This window comes from Callithrix jacchus, chromosome 4, assembly GCF_049354715.1.
Source record: "Callithrix jacchus isolate 240 chromosome 4, calJac240_pri, whole genome shotgun sequence".
Taxonomy (NCBI): domain Eukaryota; kingdom Metazoa; phylum Chordata; class Mammalia; order Primates; family Cebidae; genus Callithrix; species Callithrix jacchus.
In genome coordinates this window covers 101,085,587-101,091,586 of record NC_133505.1, presented here as the reverse complement: position 1 = coordinate 101,091,586, position 6,000 = coordinate 101,085,587, and the positions used below count along the sequence as shown (strand labels likewise).

Below are 6,000 nucleotides of genomic sequence, written 5' to 3'. Positions count from 1 at the left end.
ATGTCTTCTACTTTTTCCTTTGAACTAGTGTTCCTTGTATTATTCTGTTCAAGTGACTCTCATTTCCTGTAATCTTATATTAATGACAAACTATATTCACATACTTTTCTATACATTTCACTCTGTCCCTCTCAATATAATGTTTATTTAATCATTATCTCCAATACTTTCCTCCTGTCTCTGGTGCAACCTGTTCTCTTTTCATTTCTTGAAATTTTTTGTTTGTTACAGGGTCTCTTATTTTACCTAAGCTGGCCTCAAGTTCCTGGGCTTCACTATCCACCTACTTCAGCCTCCCTTGTAGTTGAAACTACAGGTGTACCTCACCATGCTAAGCATCTCAGGACATTCAGTACTAGTTCCCACTTAGCATTTGAGAAAACATTCTGTTTTGTTGCCACCCTGTGTGACTAAGATGCCCTTTAACATATGAACTCTTAAGTGGTACATATATAATTCAGAAATGGGAAAAACACATCCTACAGTAACACATATCCCCAGGAATTTAGTTGCTTAGCACAACAAACATTTTTCTCTCATGCTATTTGTCTAATGCTGGTTGTACGCAGGACTCTGCTCATAAGCACTCAAGACTGAGGTTGATAGAGGCTTCATTTCAACACAAGCCTTCACAATGCCTAAGGCAGAGAGAAAGAAAAAATGAGTTCTGTGCTGGCTTTTAAAACTTTTTCATGGAAATGGCACATGCATTTCTACTCTTATGTCATTGCCGAGATTAAAACACGTTGCTATACCTAACTTTACGTGGGGATTGGGTAGGGAAGTGAAATTCTTCTCTTTTCCTGGAGAAAATGCTAGATTATTTATGATAGAGGTCACGTTCTATGTATTCCAACTTTAAAATCCATTCTCACATTTGTGGTAAGTAGAATCCTGAAAAGACTACAACATCCCCATATTGGAGTATACATAGCAAAATCTCCTTTCCTAAAGTGTGGGCAGAATTTATAAATATGATGTGACATCACTGCCTTGGTTAGGTTTCTCTAGATGGTAAAGGTAAAGAAATTTTGCAGATGTAATTAAAATCCCAAACAAGATGATTTTGAATCAATTGAAAGAACGATGATAATGAGGGAATCTGACAATCAGGAGAATTTATTATAATAGGGACTGGGCCTTTTCTGAAGAAAGAAACTTTTTCTAGCTATAACAAAAAAATGAGCTACAAAGTTGTGACATGGCCTGTGAGAAGAGTGTTTGGGAGAGGGCCTTGTCATAGGGAACTGCCTCTAGAAACAAAGAGATTTCTCTAGGTGACAGACAGCATGTATTGCAACCTAGGGAGATCCTGAACTTACCTGTGGCTAGACTCTAGAGCCACAGAACCTGTGAGATAGCAACTGTATGTTCATTTAAACCACAAAGTTTGTGGTAATTTGTTATACAATAATAGAAAAATAATACATAGTTCCATGTTTTCTTTTATATTGTCTCTATTCCATCTATTTTATATTTTTGGGAATTTACTGGATTATACCTTTATGTATATAATATATACAGTATGAATACTTTATATGTATAAAACATTCATAAAGAAGTAATTGAATAAATTCTCGCCAAAAATGTAGAGCAATTAAGAGACAAGATATTGTGCTATTGCCTAAACTGAAGTATATAGGTATGATTGTAGCTTATTGCAGGCTTGAACACCTGGGTTCAAGTGATCCCAGCCTCCTGAGCCTCAGCCTCCTAAATAGATAGGACTACAGGTATGCACCACCACACTTGGCAACTTTTAAATTTATTATAGAGACAGGGTCTTCTTATGTTTCCCAGACTTGCCTCAAACTCCTGGTCTCCAGTGATCCTGCTGCCTTGGCCTTTCGATAATGCACTAGGATTACATATCTATGCCAGCATGTCTAGCCTATTAGTGTAGTTTTAACAGCTATACCTTGATTGCATAATCCATCATTTCCTAAACATTAATGTATGCCTATTATGAGCTCAAAATAGTGATATTTGTGATATAGTACTTAAAAAAAAGCAAAGGCTAAACGTTTTTATAGTGAATAGGGTAAAATAAATGTGTTATTAATAAAAATAATAAAAGCATTTTCTGAATGTTGAGTCTTTTGTAAAGTGGAGTGATTTATTCACGTATTCATTTTTTCCCCTAATACATACTGATAATCTACTATATTGCACGATATAAGGAGCAGCTAAAGTTTTATAGAATAGGTGATGTGTGAGCTGGTCTTTAAAAGAAATTTGCATCTGCCATAAGATGAAAAGTACATGACCTTACATGTACACAAGTAATATAAGCCCTTTATGAAATGAAGGTCATCATAAATTGTCTATGATCTGAGGATAGAAAAGGCCAGAATCTCAGAGGTCATGGGGTAGGGGCCCTTTAAATCTTGATACATCAGTGACTTTGATGTTATTCTACCTGAATCTGAGGACAGCAAAGAAGGCTAGTTGAAGAAGCATGTTTTAAATTCCTTCTCAGGATTTATTCGTTATTCATTCTTCAGAGGACTTTAAATTTGAGAAAGATCTCCCTGAGGATAGTCCAGGTCCAGGTCCACAGGCAAGAATATGGCATGATATTCTCCAGCGAATTTTATTCTTGAGCTCCTGAGGCTTAGAGCAAGGAAGATAAAAGGCAATTGAGCAATACATATATATATATGTACACATACATACAGTAAATTTCACCCTAATTGTTTCTGGCTTTACCATAATTAAGAATGTAATAGGGAAGTCAGTAATAGGAATGAGGATAAGAACTAACCACCTCCTTTTCTTTTCCACCTTTGGTCAATTAAGAGAGAGCATGTTGTCAACAGCCTACACCTCCAATATCTAGTCAAGCAGGCTCCACTAGAGGTCAATTCACAATGGAACTATGTGTTCACATGATTAACCTACTCATTCACACCTGAGCCACACTGTAACTAGGAAATGGGGAAACTTTCACTTTTGCAGTCCATTATTACTCCTGTGAAAACAGGACTCACCATAGCATTATTGCTCTCAACCTGTAGTGACCTACTAACAGGAAATTAACTTTAGAAGAAAACAAGGTGGATTGCTAACTCTATTATTTACCATTTAATTTTATAAACTTATTTTCATCTTTACATGCACATTAACTCCAAATTATATTTTTAATTTTTAACATCTGAAAACAGGAGGTATATTAAATTTAACAAAAATGACTTAAAATTCACAACTGAGAAAGTTATTTAAAAGAAATTAAATCTAGAATTTCTTCTTATTATTGATATTTTTAGCATTCTTGTAGAGAAAATTCAAAATGAGGCCTCTGAATGTTTCATACTTGGGAAAATATTAACATTATAGAAAAATAGTTGTATTATTGTAGAACTTTCTGATTAAATGTTTCTCATCTGTCACTCAAAGTTTTGAAAACTAGAATTTAGTTTCTCATCTAGAGTTGTCACAATGTTTTTTAGCTAAGTAAAATTGGCTGAATTAAAGATATTATCCTTAAAATTGCATCCATATTATAAGAATCAGTGGAAGCATAATCATTTCACTTAATTTTGTTATACTTTAAAAATAGAATACATGACATATAATTTCTGTTAAGGAATAGTATGAATTCAAAGTCATTTGTGGGAGTAAAACTTTATTCATTTTTTCTTAATTTTCAAAAGAAATCCTAATCTCTAGACCACAATTTGAAAAATGCAGCCATGAAGCATGCTTACACTAGTTTTAGGTCTCAAAAGAAAGACAAAAGTAATCCCCCTAAAAAAAAGTGCCATTTAATCTCCAGTGACTGCACATTTTGTTATGTCTCCTCCACCTCAAATGACGTTGTGCCAGCATTTTAGGGAAAATGTCCAGTTTTATCCCTTTGGTCAAATGAATGTATTTTCTTCTCTAGAAGCCAATCTCACAACTTCAGGAGAACTTTAGACTTTTCACCACTGCCTCTAAAATATGACAAGGTCAAAGGAGTGTCAGAGTTCAACAGAAATGGTATGTGATGTTCAGAGTCTTCATAAATGCAATGTTTACCAAGTGGCTAGTTTTTTGCATTTTATGAAAGTTATGCCATGTACACAGTGACAAAACTTTGAGGTTAAAATAGCAAAATTCAATGTTAAGTGACAAGAAAATGTTACTAATATGCTTTACAGGGTAGAATGTAACATAATTTTACAGTGTACAATCATATTTTATATAATGTTTTGAACAGCAACTAATATGAATCAATGCATTACTAGCTAAGTTGTAACAAAAGAATACTCAAGTTGTATTTCTTATTTTTGCTTTCACTTAGTTCTATTCTTACATACTTTATTTCATTCTCTAATAATGTTTAATCAAGGTAGGGATCCCCTTCATCTTTTTTAGATGAGGAGACTGAGGCTTAACATGGTTAGGTATATTCACCTTATTCATTTATTCATGAAGTATCCTTATTTACTGACTTATGGATTTTCTGAGGTATTGATTACTTAACTACATGCAGGGTACAGTGTTAGGTGCTACAGAATCCTGACAGAATTCTAAATCTAGTAAACAGCAGTCCAAGAATTGTGAAAAGACAAATACTTTTCTCAGGTTCATGATTCTAAAATACCCTATATACTATGAAGACTAGGCTACGCTGAAATGTTCATTTAAAATATATGTGCTTAAATTGCAGTAGTTTTTAGAACCTAAGAAGAATCTAAGTATCCCACATAGCACTTTGATGAACTAACTTGAGCTCTTAGTGTGCTGACCAGCAGAGTGCACTGGTTTGTTCCTTGCTCTTGGAATTCTTTGGTCTTGTCATAGTTGTGCTGTTTGGGAACTCAGTTGAGCCCAACATAGTATTGCTTCAATAAAGGGGAAATGGGAAGGATCCTTTGCTGTCTTTTGACATATTGCTACACTTAAACAATCACTGTGGTCACTGGGATACAATAATAGGTCTGAATAATTCATTGAAAAGCAGAGTCTTTGGACAGGACAGGTTCCCTTTTGAATCCATATCTCTGGCATAATGTACATTAAAAGCACCAATGTAGAATTACAGGTCTACTGGGAAACTCACCAATGACTTACATTAAAATAATTTTTTAAAAATCTTGAATTAGGAAAGGTATTTTCTGTGAATAAAATAACTAAATTAACCCTTATTTCCTAGGTTGAGGAATTCTGACCACTGCAATGTTGTGATAACATACTTAACAAATAATACTGTGAAATGAAGCAAGAGGGGTTTTTTAGAAGGTATCAAAATAACTAATGTTTTAATATAGTATAGATTTTAATGTATCATAAAAGAAATGATGTGATCATATATTTTACTAAAGAGTTTAGTGGTGGGAGTAAAACTCAATTAAGGCCAGATTCATTAACATTTAATTTCATTTGGGCCTTTATTGCTTGTTAATGTATAGTCTCTTAACTTTCTCCTTCACTCTTACTCACAATTCTAGTGAGCCTTACATCTTTCACGGATGACAGTGCTTCTCTATGAAACTCCCACAGATGAATTTTTCATTTATGAAGAAATGTGCACTTTTTTTTTAGAGCTGACATCCCCTAATTTAAGAGAGCTAAGCTAGTTGAGAAGCAGATACTTGTCATTGTGAAAATGATTCCAAGTGATTTGAGATAATGGAAGGAAGATGCAATTTTAACATGTACCAGTAGTTTCATACACATAACATAAATAATGTCTACAGTTTTGAAATAGGCAAAATATCACTGGATCTAAGCCAGTCTAGGATTTTAGCACACCTGTAAGTAGTTTGGCATTTTATCTGAGGAACCTATTTCAAAGTTGGAAATAGTAGTATTTATTTGAGAAATAGAGTACTCTAACAACGTTTGGGTTGAAGTTATCAGAAGGCATGTATTACTCTATTACTTTAGTACTTCACTAGAGAAAACTTAATGTTCCAGTACTCCACAGGTAAATAAGAAGAACCGTGTATTATTTTTGACTATTATTAAAGCATATAATCCTTACATATAAGCATAAAAAATCCAAAGTTTAAT

The 6,000-nt window shown here is 33.8% G+C and overlaps 1 long non-coding RNA gene across 1 annotated transcript in view; it reads right to left on the bottom strand.

The window, feature by feature from the left end:
- Positions 1-2,146: 2,146 nt before the first annotated feature.
- LOC128931797 (uncharacterized) overlaps positions 2,147-6,000 on the bottom strand; it is a 28,446-nt gene continuing 24,592 nt past the window's right edge. The window contains exon 3 of the long non-coding RNA XR_008480751.2: positions 2,147-2,613. This is a non-coding gene — a long non-coding RNA (uncharacterized LOC128931797). The remainder of the gene's footprint in view (positions 2,614-6,000) is intronic.